The sequence below is a fragment of the Myiozetetes cayanensis genome, unplaced genomic scaffold, assembly GCF_022539395.1.
Source record: "Myiozetetes cayanensis isolate MyiCay16 unplaced genomic scaffold, myiCay2020 scf2-11, whole genome shotgun sequence".
In the NCBI taxonomy this organism is placed as follows: Eukaryota; Metazoa; Chordata; class Aves; order Passeriformes; family Tyrannidae; genus Myiozetetes; species Myiozetetes cayanensis.
Window position 1 is genome coordinate 45,023,765 of NW_026087411.1, and position 23,809 is coordinate 45,047,573.

Here is a 23,809-nt window from a genome sequence, read left to right on the forward strand (position 1 = left end):
ACAGTGGTAACAAAGCTGAACACGGTGCAGCAGCAGGCAGGAGAGAGCAAAGGAAGAAATGGGACATTCTGTCTGATCATGCCACTTTGGGGCCTGAACAAAAACCACCTCAAATAGACAAAAAGCAAATGCTATGTAATTAATAACAGGGGAGAGAAAAACCTTAGTGCATTTTAAAATATAAAAGAAAAATGTTCAGAAACTACCCTACTGGGAAACACAATTTCAAAACTGTTATCTAAAAAAATCTGAAACATGCAAGGAGTCCTTTAAACCTGGATTATTATTATTTTTAATCTAGCTGAAGGTGCATATTTTGTACTTGGCTTTGGGACAATGGGTGGAAGAGGAATGAAATAATTCTAAGTTGAGAAAAAAAATCTCTTCAGAAAGAAAAGTTTCTTCACATGCAGTAATAAACATGAGTGAAAAGAATTGTGAACCTGGAATTTCCAGCTGAATCAGTGACAGAGATGCCCTGAGAAAAGAAGATTGTAAAGGTAAGGTGTTTTTAGTGACATTTCTGATACAATTTTGCTACCATTCATCAGAGCTTTCTTTAACTTGATGATCTTTTCCAAGAAAAAATGTCAAAATTTAGCACTGTGCATACTGTGTTTTTTGGATGAACTTGAAATGTGCTGAGTAACTACAACTGAAGATGGTGGGAGTTGTACAAGCTCAGCATCTTTTGGGATCTGACTCTGTGTACACATTCACTATGCAAACAGCTAATCAAGTTTCAAGAGTGATAGAAAGAAAAGTTTATTCTCCTTCCTCCAAAAGCAGTTAATTTCCAAGGATCAATTGAATCAAACACTGTATTTATGACATCCAGTTCCTCACTTAATCAAAACTAAACACTAATTTTATACTTCATACCTCCAAAAAGGAGGGTGAATAATTTATAACGAATAATTTTATGAATTTGGCCTTTTTCTGTTCATGAATTATCCACAAGAGATCATGACTTCTCCGAAGTACTTCTGCTCAGATTGATTCACTGAGTAATTCTTGGTCCACAGCAATTTGTTGTGAGGTTTGATATTTAACATTCCAACTGTTCTGATTGGACTCATTGGGAGATATTATAATTGCCAATTCAGCTTGTAGATGTCCTAAAATGATGCTTTCAGGCTGACTCATTGCAACTGCTTCAGCACTTTTTATAACTTGATATATTTTTTGTTTGTTTGCTGTTTTTTAGAAAAATGCTCTCAGCAAGCTTATTTTTGGAGTCATTGGATGCAAAAGTGCCATAACCTCGATGAAATTATCTGTTAGTGATCTTGATGGAAGGCATAATAAGTCTGGAAAGTAGCTAATGCTTTGAAAGCCTCTCTGTAGGACAGGGCATTGTTTGAAGCTGGGGCAGAGCAGATCTCTCAGCCTCTTTAATACAACACTTGTGACTATCTAGATCAATATCTAGAAGGTCAGTGGGTGTGTCCCTCATCAAAGCTGTTCTTTAAATCACTTTGCAGCACGATGGGTTGTGGTTACCATAGAAGTAAGCTAGCAGATGCTCTTGTTCCCATAGGCATTCACATACTTAGGATCACCTGTGTTTACTGTGTTGGCTCCTTTGTGCTGCTGCTTATGACATCCTAATCCTAACACAAGTGTACAGTGTTTGGTTGTCTGTGAGGAACTAATAAAGGCTTTGACAGATGTCAAATTTCAAGACAAATGGGTGGCTCTTAATTCACATTTTGGCTTTTTATAACAGGAAGAATGAAAACCCAGTATATTCTGGAACACATTCTGGAACATATTTTTACTTCTACTGGCATTCTCCAAGTCCTATCATGTAATAAACCATCATATAAAACAGGTTGCTTAGATATATATATTGTTTTATTCTTTGCTCAATCCCTTTTGTGATATGAAAATATTTCTTAACAGGACTGCCAGAGCAACACAGTAGGTGATGGGGAGAATAGTTAATATAAGATTCTTAATTTGTTGATAAGCTCCGTAGAAACAGATAATCACCCTTGTAGTTGTTGAAGATATAATTACATATAATTTTTATCCCTAATGGAAAAGGCAAGGTTTGCTGATTACACACAGACAAAGTTTGTGTCAGACTTTTTCTTTTTAGAGGCTCAGCGTATGACTGAACTATGTGTATATAAGAAGTAGAGTCAAACCTAGAAAATTATGCAGATACCTCAACATCTCAGAACTTGAGGCCAAAGATTTAGACAGTTCCTAAAGGCTTATTTACATTAAGGTATCTTGGTCTTGTGCCTTCATTTATTGGTTTGCCTTTTGATCAGTTCCACGCACACTGTGTCTCACCTAAAAAATCCAATGTGCAGGCTGGAAGGTGTAAAGACCTTCCCCGGATCTTCGCTCGCGAAGACGGGCCATTATATAAAAAGGTTCTGTGTTAGAGTACCATACCAAAAATTCTGTTATGTACACCATATAAAACCTAAACTATATTCTAGATCATGATCTTGGCAGGCTTTCTGTCCTCTCTTTTCATACATTCGTAAAGCACTGCCAGGAAAACCTGTGGGTATAGATTTATGCAAAACAGTTTAGTGGGAGGTAGGAGGGTGAGTTCATGGACTAGACAACCTCCTTCAGCCTATTACTTTACGATTCGGTGAAATTAATCTAATTTAAACAGAATAAAACCCCAAGGAATCAGATCTTCAGTTTGTACAAATTAACATTTTTCCTGGTCCCCAATTTCTCTGTGTTCTGGAACGGTAGGAAAGGTTTTTTTGCTCATATGGAAGAGAATTCAGCTGTTGGAACAAATGCCTCCTCCTAAACTCTAAACCTACTGTGATTGTTTGAGTGTGATTGTCAGAGTGTGATTGCCCATGTTTAGAGCACAGGATTTCTTGGTACGGGAGCTGTTTGAAAAAAATGATATATGTACATGTTCATGCATATGAGTGGATGCACTCACATGTAAATGAGAAAGTCAGGGAGAATAAATTTGTGGTGTCCAGAGGCCAAAAGAGACAGCTTTGGATTAGAAGACCAAGGAGGTTTTAACCAGTTAATATTGAGAACAACTGATGTGTGGCAAAGTTAATGTATCTTATTTAAAATGGAAAGATTTCGTTATTATTATTATTATTACTATTATTATTATTACATTATCTTCTATAGATGGCTAATGGAAAGTAATATGAACAGAATTACAGTCAGCTCCCTGTCACTCCCAATACATGCACTCATATGCGTAAATGTGTGTGCACACATCAAAGGAAAGCCTGAAGACTGAGACCATGACTGTAACTACTGGGCTTTGGTCTGCACATGGGGAATAATGAAACTTGACTATTTTATGTCAAAAATCAAAGTTTTCCAAAGCATATGAATGGAATAGACCAGTCTGCCAAAACATCTAAGAGAACCGTCTCTGCAGAGCTATTATTTCTCTTTTTTGTTATCTGCAGACAATTCCACTGCACATGAAAAAACCCCTGACTCAGGGGCATCAGATCAGAGATCACCTTTTTTGCACCCAGCTGGTGAAGCTGTTGTAGTACTCTGGAGGCACACATTTAACCAAAGTAACAGGGCAATGATCACCGCAGAGATCTGGAACTTCCTTCTTTCTTCATTTAAAGAACTAAAGTTGCTATTGTTACAGTGACATTGATCTAATTCTTTTATACAGAAAGAACACTAAATAAGATAAAAATGTCATTTCTCCTTTTACAGAAGGGTCTGGTTCAAATAAAGCAGTTCAGCAAACTTGTTAAGTGTCTACAGCCTCAACAAACCTGAAGAGTGTGAGGCTGTACAAATCATCACATGGAAGTGTGTAATAGGGCCTGGCAACAGTGGTTTTTATTGTTTATAAGCTCTAATAAAATCTGGAAAGCAAATGTCAAAAGCATAAATAAAATCGTATGTAAATGTACTGGTGATAATATTAGGACATTAAGAATAGCACTTTAAATATTCAAGTAATTAGATACTAACTAATCCTCATAACACATCTGTGCATTGGGTGGATAAGCATTACATCTCTAGTGAATGTGAAAACTGGAGCAGAAACCAGAGGTGATTTGAGCAGAGGGTGGGATGTCAAGTTTTTCTGTTGCTAACCTTCCTTTGTTCTGGATCATGGTGCCTAGAGTGCAGGAAGATGTATGTTCTTCTGTGTTCTGGCATTCAGGCTGTGTGTAGGAAAGTTGTCTTGACAAAGGCAGTTTTTTCATGCTGTTTAAAAGCCCAGTGATGGTGGTATTCCAGAGTGCAATTGCTCAGATTCTGGTTTTGCTAGTCTCAAAGTAACCATAAGCAGTTTTAGTGTGGACTTCTAGTTGTCCCCACAACTTTTAGTATCATATCACGCATGGAAAGGATTATGAAATAGTACTTATCAAATATTTTCTTCACTTCTTACCCAAGCAAGTACACTTTGGTTTAAATTGATTGATGCAACTGAATTGTGTGTTGGGTCTATACCAAATTAGAAATCAAGAAAACTGACGAAAAATGCAGAGTGAGGAGGGAGAACCCATTTAAAAATCAACTTATCTCATTTTCCCCAGCAGGGCCGGTGGCTGCAGGGTCTGCATGCGGTGGATGTGCTCTGTGTACAGAAGTGACTACCTGTGGTTGCAGTTTGGCCCCATTCTCCTGCTTAATGTAACCATATCCTTTGCTTGGGTAGCGTCTGGGTGAACATCTGTAAAAGGTCAGGCATGGGATGGTTTCGGTCTATGCTCGAAGTTTAGACAACTCTTTTACAAAAATGGAGAATGCAGGTAGGATTACTTTTCATCCTTAAAGTCTTGCTGCAGAGTTGGAAAATAGATGATGTGCTGCTGTTGATTCCTAGCTGCAAATATTTGAAATGTATTTGGAAGAATATAGGTATTCCCTGACTGAATGTTAGCACTTAGCAAGCATGGATCATTCTCATAACAGGGCTTCCATTTTTAATTCTCAGTGAAAAGAAACTGTTATTACCACTGTTCAAGAAATATCTTGGAAGAAGAGTTAAAAACCTGGATATATTTCTAAGCTTTTAAAGTTGGAAAGCCTGTGGTTGAAACCTTATATATTAAAATTCAGTCCTTCTGAAAACCTTGCCCAGGGGAAAATTTGGAGAGAAATTGAGGCTCACTTCTGTATTCTTATTGTTTTTAGCATGGTTGAAGAAAACAAACTGCTTAGCAACCAACTATTTAAAGATGCAAAAAACTATTTGGTATTTACAACACACACATGAAGTCCTGAGTGTGAGTAGCTTTCAAAAATGTTTGGGGTTTTTTTGTTTTATTGGGGTTATATTTTTTATTTATTTTTTATTATAGTGATTTCTGATAAACCTCTCACAGACCTCTCCTAATGTAGGATTTAGATGAAGGAGGATTAGATGAAAACAGTGTTGGTTTTGACTAGTCCAAGAGATCATTAGGAATGACCTTTGCACAAAACAACACGTGGCAGAAGACTTTATATCAGAGAAAATAAGAGGAATACTGAAGAAATAAAAAGTATTGTGTGATGCCTCCAGACTTGAGACAAGGCTCCTGGACTCCATGTAAAGTGTAATTTAGCCAGTGCAGGGATTTAAAGTGAGGAGTAAGTAATAGCATTTTCCAAGAAAAGATATAATGGAGTGAGGCCTGGAAGAAGGAAGCTGTAATGATCAAGACAAGAGAATTGAAGAGAAATGAAAAAGTATTCAAGTGGAAAGAAGAAAACAGGAAAAAATAATTTCAAGGTTGCAAGAAAGAACAACCTTATTTGATTAAATAAACTTTTTCCCAACAATCATGTGCCCTGAGATTTCAGGTTTATTTTGCATGGAGTCCATGCTCTAGACAGCTCAGCTGCTTTTTGACCTTTGTAATATAATAAATGCCAACTATGTCAACTCGATTTTCTAGAATGTTCTAGAAACTTTTTTTTATTCTCCGTGTTTCCTATTTTTCTTCCCGAAACCTCTTGTTGTCCAATATTTGTTAGTAGAGAAGCAGTGGTTTCCCACCTCTTCAGCTATCTCTGGGTCCTAGTTATTTGGTTTTAAAAATATGTCGCACAACAGTTTGTGAGTAGTAGGGTTAGATGTGCATAGGACCAGCCAATGTGTTTTTCCTAGTCAAATGGTTCTGAAGTCTGCACCTGGAGTACAGGCAGAAATAACAGCTTGATGAACTCTACTCATCTTGTCAGAGGACACTGACTTTTTTTTCCTTTCATCTGTTGTAATATTTCATCAAAATGGCAATTGGAAAAATGTGCTTCACTATTTGCAAGAAATAAAAAAAGATGTCAAGGCTTGTTAATGTCATTGAGCAAAACTGTGTGGCTTTTAGGATTATATAGCTGCAAGTATTATGGAATTATTAATTTAAAAATCTATATATGAATAAAGCATCTGGTGACTGAATAAGAGTAATTTCTCTCACATGGATAATTTAAATACCAGCTGTCTCCATCCTAAACCATATTTTCTCATAAAAGCTTTTAAAGAGTCTGTCTGATGGTTGTGAAATTCCAAGATTTATAGGTAGTGTAAGGTCTGCCTATACAAGGATCTGAATCTTGGCTCATAACTAAAAGCCACCTCCAATGAACGGTTCAAAGCAAGTGCAAAAGACCCCCAGGAGAAAACAAACAATTAAGCTTTACAGACTGACTCCTCCTAAATGTCTTGTCAAAACTGTAAAAGGTTCATTTTAATATAGGGGATAAACTCAAAGGGGATAAAAGAAAATGTGAACATTTTCCTTTAGTTATCTGCTGGACAGGTGGAAGAATCTGACACTCTCTGAGATCATTAGAGTAAATCAATATAATTGATAAATTGCCATGTTCTTTTATGATGGCTTTACCTGTACTCTTCATCTTTATCCATTTTCTTTCTGATATTAGTGACAGACTAGAAAACTGGCCACGAGCTACTTTTGAATAGTCCTCTAACTGTCCCTAGATACTTTTTAATACACTTCAAAAGTACTTTCTTCTTTATTCTAACACACATTTCATACTGACTGTATGTTGAATTATTTTTCACAATTTGAATATTTCAAAAAGTCTAATGAAGAAAGAGAGAAAATCTTCAGATAAACCCAGCACTCTGTGGATGTCGTCTTTCTGAGATCCTTGTCAGACAGTATAAAGTGATGGTCTCTGAGAGCTTCTTCATTCAGCTCCTGAAGAATGGGTTTCTTGTGGTGCTTTCAGAATGCAAGAAAACACAGCTGGTCAGAAAACGAAATTCTCTTTGGGAAGTTGCATCAACACTTCGAAAATTTGTTTGGAATTATAGAATAGAATCATAGAATCATCGAATCAACTGGGTTGGAAAAGACCAGATGAAGGATTTGGGGTCCTACAAAACCACCCCTTTAGTTTTTTCAGGTGAGTATACCTCTGATGCAATACAAAAATGAGCCATGTTAGTCACCACATGCCATAGAGTTAAAAGTGACTATGATTCTAGGATTTGACTATCTTGCATCAGTAAAAGCCACTGCATCAATTTCCAGCTAGGTTCTGACCTCTTCTCCTTGTGTTTCTTCAATTTCTCAATATTTTCAGCTCACATGTCTGAGTTCATCATGCTATGAACAATGTCATTTGAACCTGAAATTGTTAAGTCTATGCACATTGTTCATAATACTTGACACACTATGTAATCCAGTGTGTTTCCAGTAAACAGGAAAAAAAAAAAAAGAGAAAATCTAACAGATTTCCTGCTAAAATATCCTGGTTTAGGATTAAGATTATTTCACTTTATCCTCCATAATTGTATTTCATAGTCTAAAGAAATATCTACTGACTAAAATAGCTAGTAACTAATTGTTGTGTGGATTTTTGCAGATTTTTTACTTTGCAGTACATGCAGAATTTTTATGTTCTCATTCAGAACAAAGACAAACCTTAAAATCACAAGAATCTGCTTTCAAATTGTAACTATTATATAAAATTAGAAAAGCGTGTTGAAATGTTACTAGAGACACAACCCATGTCTTTTGGGATCTTCAGTCATGATTTGAAGATAACAGGCATCAGAGGCAGAGCAACTCACAGTATGTATATGTGGTTTCAATTCAGCCTGCTTCCAGCAACATGCAAATTTATGCTTGATTTCTCTTATTTCTCTTCTAATTCTGAGTGGGGAACAGGAAAAAATTAAACCCAGAGGGGCTTCAAAAAGATTCTTAAGATTTTAGAAAAAGTAAAGTCTTGATTGATTCTCCTAACCACCTTGAACACAGAACTTCCAACAGAAGCCTGTGTGTTTGTACAGCATATCAGTTACAGCAGCACTGAATTTCTTTTTTGAGATGCTGATGTTTTAGCACGTAACTCAGAAGTACTTGCTCTTCCAAGTGTCAGTATTCAATGACAGGAAAGAAAATAAACTACTTTTCTTAAAATGTAGTGTTTTAATTGAATGCACACAAATGTTATGAACCATAATTCTATTGAATTTTTCTAAGTGCTTTCTGCAAATCATAGTGTAGTGACATTTGCATTTTACAAGAAAAGTGCATTAGCTGACTTTTATATGGGAAAGAGAGGTTAATTCAATTCTGGGCTGTAATGGAGGTTAAACATAAAGCTTTAATGTTCTGGAGTTCATCCCAAAATAATAATTCTGCTAATGAAATAACTCATTTGTAATTCAACCAGACTAAATGGAAGTGTTTTTAAGAATTGATTGCTTAACACTTATAATGCAGCTTAAATCTTTGGACAATGAAGCATGCTTTAGAATTGTGAGGGTGTTTCAATATCGTCCTAAACACCACATATTTAAAAGCATGTCTTCAAATTACTTTATAGTGCTGAATTATCATTTTTTTGATGGACCACTTATAGATCTAATATGTACCCTAAAAGTACATGGTATGATGACTAGCTAACGCTGAACAATCTTTCCTGAAGTAATTCTGATTGAATTGGTTATTACAAAAAAATATGCATTGCAGCTTCAGCTCTTTTTTTTCTTTTCACAAATCATTCGTTAAAAATTTTTGAGCACAGGAGCATATATATTATTCATAAATACTTATTGTATAGTCTCAATTAAAAAAGAACCATACTATAGATTGTCTGTGATTCATTGAGCTATTCAATAGATGGATTGTTTTGTGTCATGTTTTTTTGGTGGCATGTCTAAATCATGGAAGGCAAGTAGTATGTAACAAATCTGTTGTTCATGCCTAAAAGTCCTGACTTACATGATGTTAAGGGTATTAGGGTGAAAATTTGTCCCTTACTAAAAGCATCTGTGAGCAAAAACTTTTCCACAAAGTCGCAAATGACTCCTAATTCATGGAGAAAGTATATGCATGCCTGAATTTGACAGTGTTTCATTGTAGAAAGCATTCTTCAAAAACCTAAAAATATATATCTACCATGTCTCTCCCCAAAGTAAAACCCAAATCACCAGATCAGTTTTTTTCTTTCTGCCACTACCTACCTCCACATGCCAAAGTGAAACCCCCAAAACCAAAGTCAAACCCAAACCAAAGGCAGGTCAGTGCAGGTTATCACTCAAAGGTACAGACTGATGTCTATCTCCAAAAAAGAAAGTCTCTTGGACAAATCTCAGGACAATGGTGGTTTCATCAATGAGAAATGCTCAACACTTTACTAAGTAAGCGTCCCTCAAGGGAAATAACGTATTGCATAGGTAAATCTGGGATTGGAATATATGCATCATTAAGACCACAGCACTCCCTGACCATGCTGCTGGTGGTGCTCCAGGGAAGGAAGAGTCATGCCCCTGCTCTGCCATTGTGGAGCATCTGCAGCTTATCCTGGGCGAGAAACTAGGGCTCAGACACTGATAGCTGATGTCCCATTTTTTTTTGTCTGTTTTGTGAAAGATTAAAGAAATATGAGCATTTAAACCAAAATGCCTGAAAATGTTCAACTACTCTTCTAAATTTTCTGTCATCTGGGTTTTTTTTCCTCATTCCATAGACTGTCAGATATCTTTGTGACCAACCACCACATTTCTCTGTTCACAAGTCACATTGTACCTCTGCTCTTACTCCTTTCAGTAGTATTAGTGGAGATACACAGCTGTGATAAATCACTTCATCTCCCTGTAAGCCTTGCTACATTTGAATGGTATTTGAAGACTTAGATGTTAAGGGCAGAAGAACTTGTTAGGTGATCCAACCTACAAAGAAGATTCCACGTACCCAATCTGGATCCAGTTTGTGCCCACGCATTTTAGAGTACCTGATTAATCACCTTTCTAATGTTCAAGTCTAAACACTCTACCTACTCAATAGAGATCAGTGGAGGCTTTTCTCTAGAGGTGGTTTTCCTCTGCCTGGCTGTGAGGATCTGAGTTAGGTGACCAACCCTCCTTTCAAAAACCCTCCAAAGGTAATTAGATTTTTTTTTTTTTAATGAAGGCTGTGTCCATCTTTCTTATATTAGGAAGGCTGTTTTGTCAGGCTTGATTTTATACATAAATTTAGGCATAAGCTATAATATTTATGCTAGCTGGACCACTTTTGACTCTTAAAATGAGTGGCTTTCTGTATTTCTCATCATTCAAAGTTCAGTAACTAACTAGAAGGAAATCAAGGAGATCTGATCTTAGCAGCCATAGGACTAGAGCAGATTTAAAACCTCTTCCTCCTCCTGACTGCAGAATCTCTGCTCCCCTTGCATGGTGGCTGATCGATTGGCATCCTCCATGGGAAACAGCAGCATATGGCAGAAATCTCCCTCCTACAGACACAAAGCAAAGCTGGGCATTTGCCACTGTAGGAGCAGGGGAATAAGATTAAGGACAGGAAGACTGCTGCCCAAGCCAGAGAGCTGGCCTTTTTGAAGAAAAGAGCCTGCAGGCAAAATAGAAATTTCTTATGGATCTAATTCCCAGGCTGGCTATTAGCTAAATACACTGATTTAAAACCTAACTTCTCTGTCAGAGCAATGTGTTTCACAAAGTCATCTACTCATGATCGGAAGACATCAAGAGATGAAGATGGACTTTTCTTTACATTTTTTCCCAGTGGCTAATCAGTTTGCAATTACAAACTGGTGCATGATTTTATATTTGGCTTCATTTCTAGCTATGATTCTTTTTATATCTGTCTTTGTTAAAGAACCTTTTAGCACTTTCTGGTTTTTCCCTTTGAAAGTATTTAGATACTGCAATTATGTCACTCTTAGTCTGCCCTCTCAAAAGCTAAATTACTTGAGCTGTTAAATTTTTACACTTACACACATTTTCTTCAGCTCTCAAAGTCAATTTTTATGACCTTTTACTTCACCTTCTTCTGTTTTCTGATGTCTTTCTCAAAATTTGGCCCCTAGAACTTTCAGTGGCATACCAATACCAATACCAATACCAATACCAATACTAATCCTACTTCTGCTGCTTACATATTCAGAGATTATAACAGCCCATTTTCCTACAACAGTGGCCAAGTATTGAATTGCTTATCGGCTGTCACTGCGAAAGGCATTTTGGAGTGGTATCTTTCCTACTCTATGGATGGCATATGCACTCTTCCTTTCAGCCATATTATTTTGTGCTTGGATATAATTAAACATATTTTGTTTGAGTAAACCCAAGTCTTCTTGGGATTGCTATCAAGCATCCCATTAGTCTTTGCCTTAGATGACAATTTAATCAAGTGGCACTGTATATTTATTCCAATTCATTAATGAAAAAGTGGAATAGGATCAGACCTATTTTTAGTCATAGCAAGGCTCCTTTGGAAAAACACCCATCAGCAAATATTCATCATTTGACAAATACTTCTTGGTCCAACCTAGCTCTTATCCCACCTAATGTGTACCATATCCTACAGCATCAATTTTAATCAGAATGTTCTATAGTGCTACAGCAAATGCTACAAAAAAGCACCAAGCATCTTGGTCTCTGAAGCTACATTTAGTGATCAAACAAAAACCCCTCAAGGGAGGAAATCAGATTTCCTTGGTATTCTATTAAGTTATTTTTGTTGTCATTAAGTCTTTATTTCTCTATCCTAGTACTTTATCAGCTAAATCCTTTTTCATTTTTTTCTGTAATTTTCTTTGGGTTGGTGTTGTAGTATACTGAGGACAACCATAAAAATAAAACTGGGCACTTCATGATGATGACTTAAATTCAGCTTTTTATTGCTTCATCCAGAATATTACATCTTGTTCTCACACAGCTGCACTCACGCTCTGCCTGTAGAATCTTACATACCAACACTATTCTTAGCTTTATTATGTATATATTATTACCAGCCTTCACATATGATTGGATGTTCACTTCTTATTTACATTCTTTCCTTGCTGCTAGGCTCCACAGCCTTGCTGCATCCTCCAACAGGTTGGTGCCTGGCTAACTGATTTACTGAGCTCACCACTGCTGAATGGTTTTCCATTTGAACACTGATAAGCAATGTTCTTCCAACTTTGTTGTGTTGGAAGCACTCAGAAATTGTATTGCTTCAACAAAAAACTAAACCCCTTCCACAAATGAATGAAAAATACCCCAAACGCATGGAATAGATGTCTTTTTTGATGAGTCTTGTGCATATTTTCATCGAGGTGAAGATAATAAATAGATTATTTATATTTTTATTTTCTTTTGATCCAGTGCTTGTTCTGTTGGTTTTTTTGGCTTTTTTTTTTTAGTATGTGCTCTTTAACACTCCTCTTGGTGACCAGTATCTTGCAGAGTACTCCTTCCAAGTAAAGAACAGGAATATTTTGAACATTCCAGATTTCTAATGGTCAGTGCTTCCATTTTCAGCTTGGAAATATTACCAACTACTTCAGATTCTTCTCTTTGTTTTCGCCAAGAACAGATTATGGGTGCTGCCAAATCCATTTGCTTGACAGAGGCCACAGCTCCACGTCCCCAGGGCCAACTGGGGGGATGTGTTTCCTGTGGCTGGTTGGAAAGAACCCCCCTTACTGGGAAAAAACATACTTATGTATACAGACGTGAGTCCAGCAGCAAGGATCAGGTGCTCAGCCTGTCCTGTCACAGTTCATATTGTCCCTGGTCTCCTCTTGCCACATACAAACATACATGGAAGGCTGCACTCCCTAAAAGGTCCTTCCCAGAATCCCACCCTTGGCCCTTGCCTCTGGGGGTCCATTGGCTTTGTGAGGTGACCCCAAAGCCTTTCCTGTCAGTTTGTCTGGGGGTACACAGGTTGGCACCTCTCATGGGACAGACTCAGGAGGAGACAGGACAGGGGTTTTCCCAGGCTTTTTATCGAGTGCCCCCTCTAACCCCCACCATTGCTTCTCTGTGCTCACAAAGGTAAGTCTTAGTCTTAGTCTTTAGCTTAGAAGCACTAAAAGCTTCTGATTGCACAGCTGTTGATAGGCCTGGGTTCAATATTGCCTCTTCATTCTTCCTTTCCTACTTTCTGGGGTACCTTGTCACTTGCTACCTTTTTGCTAGCTATCTTCTCATACATATAGTATCCCAAATGTTTTGTTGGTTTCTTTACTATAAAGGTGAAGCTTTTGACTAATTATTTTTCAGGTACTTAGATTTTCACTTGTTCTGTTGCAGCTACCTTTCAGTTTTGTTTGTACTTTGTCTTGGCTTTTGGAAATTACCACTTTGGAAGTGCTGCCTGTGTTATCCGTCTGCCAATCTACAAAGCCCTTTGAAACTGTCCTCTTTTTGCCCATGTTGAACACAATTTGATTGCTACCATTGATCTTTAGATAACTGCCAACTATCAGTTCTAATGATTTGGTCATCTTCTTTGTTATACAATAGTTGCCTCATGTTGGGTTTAGAATAGAGACAATCATTAGATCAGAAACTCTACTGATGATTTACTGTAAGCTGATTGAAACCTGCAGCATGCATTTGGCAGGCTGAAGCTTCCAAAAATCACACCTCTTGCCCCACATCACTGATAAGTAAGGATGAGTTCATCCTATTCTGTAGTTTGATTAGGTGATCTCCAACAACTCCTCATCAGAACCCACTCTCAGGTTTTGTTAGTGATCCCATCGATCCATGTATGTTCAGGGTCCTGCTGTTCTGAGTTATCAATAACTCTAAAGCAAGTAATTGCCTTCTAAAATGAGCACATATCCAGCATCTTTTCCTTACATAGCCTTTCCCAAACAGGTTAAAGCTGTGATTTTATCATTCTAAACAAGAAAAGAGTCCTATCAGGTTTCAGTAATGCCAATTGTATTGAACTTCTTCTCATCAACAACAATTTTAAATTATTTTTGTTTACCACCCGAATTTCTACTGATGGTATAAAAATAAGAGAAACTTCTATTATTTTCATTATCTTTGCAACATTACTTCAAAATGTTTGGAATATTCTGGATTTAAGTTGCATGAATTATTTTCTGAATATCTTTCCTTGCATGTCTAGTTTTTTAATTGTTCAGATAGTTTCTAAGAAACAAATTGTTTACCTTACTTATGTGATAAAGGTAATCTACAGACTGTCTACTTCATTTGCACCTAGCAATATTCTCAACAATTTTCTACCTTTTTTTGCCCCTGAGTTTAGAAATATCTTGGAGAAGATCACTTGAGCCTATCTCTTTATCATCTCGTATCCCAGACTTGGACAATTTCCCTTATACGTGAGAAATTATATCTTACACTCTTTATTATTTATACTTATTATATTTTATACTATCCCTTGGACAGATGTCACCAATTTTTTGACTTCTAGTCCTCCTTACCTCTGAATGAACTGGACACCTTTCTCAAGATGATATCCCTGATGAGGGCTGTTTTCCTTTCTGAGCTGAGTATGCAATACAAGTACAGTCCAGTACAAACATTCCCATGTTCTGTCTCTTAATTAAGATGCCTAGATAGTTTGATTCAGAATATTTGATAATCTTACACTATGTATGAATTAGGTTGAATGCTTCCAGGGAATCTTTCTTTGATAACAGAGCTAGTAGATGTTCTCTTGCTTTATATAGTTTGCCCTAAATATACTGAATGTGTGCTTATGACATAATAGCTGTTTCGAAAGGAACAAGAAGAAATGTGCACTTTGGAAGACCACAAGAAATTTCACAACACAGACAAAAGAAGACAGATGGACTAAATGAGAGAGGGAGTGTGGTTTCTTAGATGAAACTGGAAAAAAAGAAAAAGAGAGAAAGAAAAGGTCCAAGATAGTTACTTTTTTATAATTATATTAATAGCTGTGGAGATCAGTAGAGATATGACTAATTTAGATTTCTATAGAAGGTGTTTGCATCCAAATCAGACACTCTAGGCTCCCTCTCTGGTTAGTGCAGATTAACAGGTACTTCTAGTGCATGATTCCTCTCATCCTAAGGCTAAAGTCTATATTTCATCAGGTGAGCTGAGTCTTAAAAGCACTCATTTCTCCCCATGGATACCTTAGTTGTGAACACTGAGGTTCTAAAGGTAGATGAGATGAATTCTACCTTCACTGATTAATGTCCAAACACTCAATTTTTTGAAACTGTGGTGCTAAAACCACAGTTGAAACTTGGTACTAAACAGCTCTTCCTTAAGCATTTAAGTTATCTAGGACCTTCGCCCATAGCAAAGCCTCACTTCAGTAGAAGTTGCTCAGCCACTGAGATAAAATTTATTAACAATACGTTATGTCTTTGTCTGTTTTCCAAATGACCATAAAGTTACTAATTTAAAACCATAAATTACATTGTAATCTCATGCATAGCTAATATTTTATTGATTGTTCATAATGCATATTGCACATTTAGATTGCTAATAAATTCCTGATTCGTACTAACTACATTTATTTTTCTAAGTGAACAAAAATGTCCGTAGGAGAGCCTTCAGACTTAAATTCTTCTAAATAATTTATAGCACCTAATTTTACTGTAATTTAAATTTTAGTTTCTGGATTTTACCTGTTTCTAGCCCATAGGTGAACTGTGTTCTGTGCCAGCTTCCTTATTAATTTATAAACATGAAGTCGGCAATGTCACAGAGACAAAGGATGCACATTAAAGTAATGTCTCACAGCAGTATGACTTCCAGCTGGGGAATTCAGTGTTAGAGTTGTTACAACTTCTTTCTGCAAAACTCTTAGAGCTCTTTCTCTTGAAGCAGCTTTTTCTACCTGTTACTGCATGAAGTGCTGCCTCAGTTAGGAGTCAGTAGGTTCCTCTTCTTTTCTGAGAGTTAGGAAAAGGACTCTTACCCTGGGTTAGGCAGCTCAGTTTAAATACAGGACAAACCAGTTTGTCTGTGGAGATTGGTCACTAAATTTTCTAAGACAGCTCACAGGGAAGAGAATGCATCATCTGTCAGCAGCCTGACATACCATAAGGATGTGATGAGAAAAGGCTCTAGGAAAGCCTGTGAGAATGAAAAGTATATTAGAACATGCCAGCAAAGCTGGTTCTTACTGTTAGGCTTTCCTCAAGCTAACCATACTCTGTTGACTTTTGATATGTTTATATTTCTCTGTTGGATTGCCCCTGGGGATTACTGTGGTGACAATGCTTCAAGCATCTGCTCGAGGGAAACCTTTTAGGTCCTTCCTGAACACTTGGGCTAAGGCTGTCCTAATCATCACAGAGTAAACTTGTGCTTACAAGTAAGGGCTCACCAGCTCTTGTTCATATCCCAGATTCATCTGTACCAGAAGCTCGCACAGGGCAGGGAATCTCATATACAGAGCTTTAGCCTCCTGAATGACTTTATGGCACTTGATATAAGATTTTTTTTGTGCTTCGTCTGGATTTCTGGATCCCAGCACACCAGCAGGACCCAAAGATGGCTTGGTTTACTCTTGACAAAAGAAAGGAAGAACAGAGTATAGGCTGGGACAAAGGCGGAGGGAAAGAGAGGTCTTGGAACAGGTACCAGCAACAGTAATAATGTTTTCTTCATTTCTTTTTCAGGTCATCTTCTCCATCTTTAAAAATTAACCCTCATCCAAAATTTATTAAAACACTGAAGAGGAACCAGTGTCTGGCATCCAATACAAGAGATCAAGATAAGGTCTGTTTCTGTATGAAGAGTATCCTGCTTCGGTCCTGGCTCCAGTGGGGATCTGCACATCTCTAACACATCTCTAGCATCTGCCCTGCTGCATGGTACTGTGATTAAGCAGAAGAAGCCTTGGAAGGCCTGTTTTGCAGATAATCCTGCATGGAAGTGATAGGCTTGTCCCAGCATCTTAGGAGCACTGAGATGATAGAAAGCCTTAAGTTAGGGACCTGCTGGACCTTGGTCTGACCCCCACCGGTGGTGATGGTGGAGTGGGCAGACAGATCTTCTCATCATGATCCTGTATTGAGACTCCTCTTCCTTCCTTCGGCCATCATTTTTCTGCATGACACTAAAAAGACACAGCAGGTTTCAAACAGAAACCCCATCTATGACCAGATAATATGACTGTATCTGCTCTCTCCTTCTTTGAAATAGGGTGTTTTATAGAAGAAGCGTAACAGGGTGAGTTTGAAGGATGCCGAGATTGAAAAACAAGACACCGTTGAGAACTCAACAATAAACCCAATATTTATTACAAAAGTGGCCAAGTAAATGGGAACCCGAGAGAAAGAGAACAATAAGAGAATATGACACCCTACTCATTCAGGTGCAACAAATGAAGTTATCTTACCCACTCCAAATATCATAGAATCCTCTACAGCAGCTGCATCCTTCAGAGGGGTAATGGCTCACACGTGCAGGCATCCCTGCTATACACAAGTGGTCCTTTGTGTGAAGCAAAAATCCCTCGCAAAAAGCCAGATGATTGCTTTTATACCATTAACTGATTGCGTCTGTCTGGGCAGATGTGACCAGTACTGCCCAGACAGAGGTTCTCAGTCCAACCCACTTGGTTATATAAGTGTACCCTTTCAGTGCACGTATGAATACTTTGGAATTCCCCTATTACATGTGCTGTTTAACTCAAGGGGGCTTATCTATTTGGGTCTGGGGGCTTTACTTCATCTTCTCTTCTTCAGTTTCTCCTTCAAATGTCCTCTATAGACAACATGCCAATCACAGAACACCAATTAAAACAGTTTATACAAGAAACTCTCTCTTCAAGGATGAAGCTCCCGTTTATCAGTGAACTTGGCAGGCAAAAAGCAAAACCTTCGCAGATTGCTGGGCCAAACACAGACCAAAAAATATCAACAATCCCTGATACAGGAGGGCAAGCACATAAACCAGGCTGAGATGCAGGTAAGTTGGCTGGTGGTAGAGATGGATCCTAAGGTGAAGGGAAGAAAAAAGGTGAAGGGATCTGTGTTGGGGAGGGTGTTTTATTTTCTAGTAAGGATTATTTCAGTTGAACACTCCTCTGCTAATTTATGGGAAATGTTTTAGGATAAAAAAACTTGGTTACAGCATGCAGACTGCTAGGATAGATGCTAATTGACTGGGTTACACATATTTATATTGTGCGTCATCTTGACTAAATGATTTGAGTCATTTCTGGGGACATACATCCAGTGTATCAGATGGAGCATCCTCTGAGCATCCCTGTGACTGACTGCTCCTGAGTCAGAAGGCCTGCAACGTGCTTTCTGACAGGGCAAGGTAAATGCCATCAGAGCAGACTGAGAAAGACTGTGAATAAATAAATACAGACTTCATAGAGTGTGTAGTGATATGTGTGTATATATATGTATCAGATAATGTCTGCAGTCTGTGTGCAAGATGCTTTTTCAGTTTTTTTCAGCTGTGTGGCTCTCTTCCTAGCTGTGAGACAACCTTTGGGCAGTGACTTTTCTTTTATGTGTTTTAATAGGGAACCTTAAATGCTAGCTCTGGTAAGAGCAAGAGGAGAAATGCACCCTCTGGGAGAGGTGAAATAGGAATTAGGCATCCATCAAACAAGAGTTCAAGGTGAGCTGAGCATTTGTGGATCATAATACTGAGGATTGTAAATGACTCACTGATTATAGTCCACTGCAATTGCAAGTGATCATGTAACAGCCATGAAACAGTCATTTTGCTGTTATCTGGAGATAAACTTGTAGATCAGGACTTAGGAGCATATGAAAAGCAATCAAAAAAAAGCAAAGTGTTTTTTACAGTCAGAAAGAAGGTAAAACACCATCAGTCCTCTGAATTCTGCTGTTCTATGATTTTGATGCTGCTAAAGAGCAAAACAGAAGCAATATTCTGCTTCCTGAACAGCCTCCACAAAAACTCTCTAGCCCCACTGACTGGAAGGTCAAACACTGGTACTCCCTGGCTGATGGATGGGGAATTATTCCACAGAAAGGAACTAGTGATGACACTACCTTTGTTTTCCTGTGTGTGGGTGATTTGACTCTCACAGATGCTACATTTGTTTAAGTGTGACTGTATGCAGGAAGGTGTCTTTCCTCTAGGACCAGTTGTTCTTGCACTTAACAGTTTTGGCTTGTGGTGACTTTCACTGAGACTTCTTCACAGAAGAAGGGATATCTCTAGTTTCTCCTAGGCAAGAGGCCAGGGCTCAGGATAAGATAGGTGGGAAGCTCATAGAAACATCTTCTGGTGTAGAGTCCAAGGCACAGGGAACAACTTTTATTGCACAGATGGTGTTTAGCTGAGCTTTCCTTAAGTGCTGTGTGAGATCTGGGAGAGGGTTTGTACCTGCCTGGTCACTTTGAAGAAAAGTGTGGGTGGGAGTTTGAAAGAAGCTCAAAATGTCTCTTAGAAGGACTAACGTTACCTATGTGTGTGAGGGCACTAGTATCTTTCCTGAGCAAAAATTAACATGAGGTGTTAACTGTAAAGATGTTAACTGCAGGACTTGAAACTTAGTACAAAATGTCCTGGCTAGTCCTATATAGCTTTTCTGTGTCATACATAAATACTTTGCTTAGAGAGTTTTAGTTTCTCACTAATATTCCTGTTTGAGCTCTGACTAATATTCTGCATACAGACCTATTCTTTCTTGATCAAATTTTATCATTACCAGAGGCGGATACTTATTATGCTGTGTCTGTTTTTATCTCCACACTTAATTCATCATATACTGTATTATTTTCTTATTTTTGCCATTTATATTCCATTGTGCATGGTAATTCAGGTTTTCTTTATATGACATGAATAGCTGTAAATGTAGGCTCTATGGACTTTTGCAGTGCAAGAGTAAAACCTAATTTCATTTCTATATAGCATGCCCTTTCTGAATTTCACATGAGAAATACTTGCTCTTGAGCTATCTAAATGAGAATACTTTGGTTTGAGTCACTGTGGCAGGTCACTTACTCATGCTACTTGTCAGCAACACGTTGATGCAAGCTGAAATGCATTGCCTTCTCATTTGTTTTTAACCTTAATGAAAACTTGTGTAGGAAAGGTATGCTGGCATAGCAATGAGGAATGACTCACTAACATCCTCTCCTATCCAGAAACAAAATGTCAGTGCAGCTGCTCAATCTTCATTTCCTTATATAACCAAAGGCCAGTCAGGTCTTAAAATTTTCTTTTCTATAGAAACTCTACTTTTCCAGAGCCTCTTTTTTGTATTCATGGGTGTGTGGGGATTATACGGCTTGAATTTCAGCAGAACAGCACAAAACTTTAAATCTTGCTCTCCTTTTCCCCCCTTACTTCCTCTCTGAGTCAGACAGACTAATTTATTATGGTGAAAGTAAGTGGGTTGTTTTCACCTGACTATTCATAAGGGCATATCATGCCAAAAGGAGCACACTCGACCATAATAAGAAATTACCAGCCTGTCCATTTCTGCATAAATACAGGTATTCATATTGAAACAAAGAGGGCATAAGTCATTCTGGCAGCTGAGACTTGCAATATACTGTGTGTGCTTATTGACAAAAGTATTTAAAAAAAATACCTCCCCTCCCCTGGTTTCTATAGCAACTGAACACTACATAATTCTAAAGCTAAAGGGTCCTGGATTTATCAAGTCTGGGCAGCTTAGGTGTCTTGAGTACTTTTAGTGCAAGCGTTGTAGTTACACACCTCCCCTTTCCAAGTGTGTATCTTAAAGTACTGCACAAACTTGGTGTCAAAGATGAGTTGAGGCTGTCACCCTGGCAGCCTCAAACTCCTCTGCCAGGATCTGTGGAGTGGATATGACAGCATCCCTATAAGCCTTTTCTTATTTTAATCCACCATCCTGATCTTTGGAGCACTACAATGAAGATCTGTGGCTTATATTCATCTTTCTTAAGCATCTTAAATTCTAAGTGTGTTTCTGCAGGGCTGGTAACACTTTTAATTTTTTTTTTTTTAATTCTAGATATGCATTATTTTGTTGGAGGAGGAAGGACTCTAAGTTTAGAGAACAGGTATATTTTTACAAATTTTAAAAACAAATAAGCTGCAGCTCCCACATTCTCAAATTCCCAGCACAGGTAACATACTACAGCTTGTTTTACCAGGGAAATAGTCTGCAGCAGAGATGTTAATTGTTCCCTGTCACGCACTGAATCACTGCTGGCAATAAAGTCTTCACGAATCCTGAAGCTTAGCAGAGGACTGTTCTGCTTTTGAATATATTTTGCTTCTAATAAATTTTGAAACTTTTTCCTTAAATATGTAGGACCTTTAGACATTGGAGCTTTACAATGAAATCAGTCATGGAAAGCATGAATCAACCAACATGGGGTTGATAATTCAAAAATCTTCAGCAGTTTCTTTTCAGTTCTATTTCATTGTTGATATTGTATGCAAAATATAAATATTTTATACAATAGTGGGAAAAAATAGATTTTGACAAAAAAAAAAAATCTTCGAAATAATTCCAGTGTCATGAACTGGCATTGAAGAGTTTTATGAAAAGAAAAAAAAATTGGAAACAAACAAACAAAAACGCTGAGAAAAATACCCTAAAGAAAAAAAAACCAGACTGATCTTAAGTCCATTATACTTCAAAAAAATTACTTCAAAGGGTTTGGATTAGATCCATGCAATTTTTTATTTTTCTTCAAGAGTTGCATGTGAAATGGCTAACTGAAGATGTGACCCAGGGCTTTGAGTAGCTTTGATTTTGTTCTTAAGCAAAAGAGGCTGTAGGTATTGAAAGTCAGATGCTGCATGCCTCTTGAAGATTGTGCTACTTTTCTGCATATCAGAAAAAAATATGCATATATCTGTGCAGAAATGTTTTTCATATTGAAACAGATCCTGCAGGCCAAATAATTTCAAGCTTTTTTGAATAAATCTTTAAATATTTCTTTCCTCTCCATTAATGTTGTAGGATTTATTTATTTATATATTTTCTTGTGTTAGCATTGCTTGAGAGAAATAAGCCTGCAGACAATATCCTAAATTTAGAAAATATTTAAATTTTAGAAATCATTGCATATGTGATAGGGTTAAATAATGAAATTCAATTCAAAATATAATGATGTACTTATATTTTTGAGTGTTTTTGAATAAAGTAATCTAGAGGGTGTCATAGTAAGGGAACTAGAAAATGACCACTGACAACAATAGAATGAGGTTAATAACAGAGTTTGGGGGAATTTTTTTTGGTAAAATTCTTCTTGTTCAGAAAATAAAGATTTATTAAAATGGAATTTATTTTAGGAAAATACTGATATTGGCAATGACTGTGTTGGGAAGGAGCGATCCCTGAATTTGCTGAGCATTCTGGTTGGAGGGAACCAGCCAGCTGTTCCTCAAATGGGATACAAGAAAGCCAGGTTTCTAGGTTTCTCATGTCACTAAGACCCTTGCATGATGTCTTTCAAGGTCTTCACAGAAGAAAACCACCTCTTCAAAATAATTTCAGAGGCTTTGGTGTTTTGCCAACATTAAAATAAGAATACATGTCACCCTAACATTTTTCGAAGACATTAAACTATTTCTATTTGAGTACTAGGATAACTGTGGGTGTTCCTAAGTTCAGTGATAGTACAGGTTGAGTTAAGGACCCAGAGGATGGGAGTGTTTATGGACTGACCAGAGCATCATTACTAGGAATTTTAGTACCCAGGGAAAATACACCACACACCTCTGCATAAATACCTTCTTTCTAAATGACTGTTGACATACCTTCATCTTTACAAGATGATATTTGGAGAATAGCTTTCATCTTGGTATTTCAAATAGCAGCCAAATATTCTCCACTGTCACCAGAGAGATCAGGGTGTTGCTTCTTTTTATCTAGAACCATATAAGGGACTGATGCCTGAAACAGGACATTGACCTATGGTCTCACATTTACTAGAAACAAGGTTTTGAAATGTCTGACTACAGTTTTGTTGGTAAAGAGATGCAACCATGTATTGGTCTATAAAGATAAACCAATTTTGATATGATATGCCCAGAGAAGTTATGGATGCACCATTCCTAGAGGTGTTCAAGGCTAGGCTGGTCGGAACTCTGAGAAACCTAGTCTAGTGAAAAGTGTCCTTGCTCATGGTAGGTTGGAACAAGTTGATCTTTAGGGTTCTTTCCAAACCAAACCAGTTTATTATTCTATGATTCTATGATATTGCAGCAACAGTGTACTCAAAAGAGAGGGCTGGCTGGAAGGGGAATTTAAATTGGACATGAATATTCAAATTTCTATCTGGATAGGTAGAAGCTGGTAGAAATATTATGGGTGGTGTGTATGGCAAGGGTGTTCAGTGGGTATGGTGTTATAGGAAGGAAGAAATGAAGACCTGTTGAGTGAACTAATTACATGAAGCAGAATTGATGGAAACTCAATAAGCAAATGCTCTGTGGTTGCCTTACATTGCTCCAGATGGGCCAAAAAGAGTCAAAACTTTTTTTTCTGATTTGTCTAGAAAATTTCCATTTAGAATAAAAATGGCTTCTTCCTGCTATTTTGATATGAGAATAGCAGAAATAGTAGGTTGTGATGTTGTCTGACTTACTCCAGGAAATACTTAGTCTTACAAGCATGCACATGGATAGACAAAAGCTATGTTAATGTTTAAGGAG

General features: G+C 37.5%; 1 long non-coding RNA gene across 1 annotated transcript; it reads left to right on the forward strand.

The window, feature by feature from the left end:
* Positions 1–319: 319 nt before the first annotated feature.
* LOC126640666 (uncharacterized) lies at positions 320–16,936 on the forward strand. Its single transcript, XR_007629112.1, has 4 exons — positions 320–500; positions 4,536–4,748; positions 7,180–7,356; positions 16,834–16,936. It is a non-coding gene; the product is annotated as an uncharacterized LOC126640666 (long non-coding RNA).
* Positions 16,937–23,809: the final 6,873 nt, after the last annotated feature.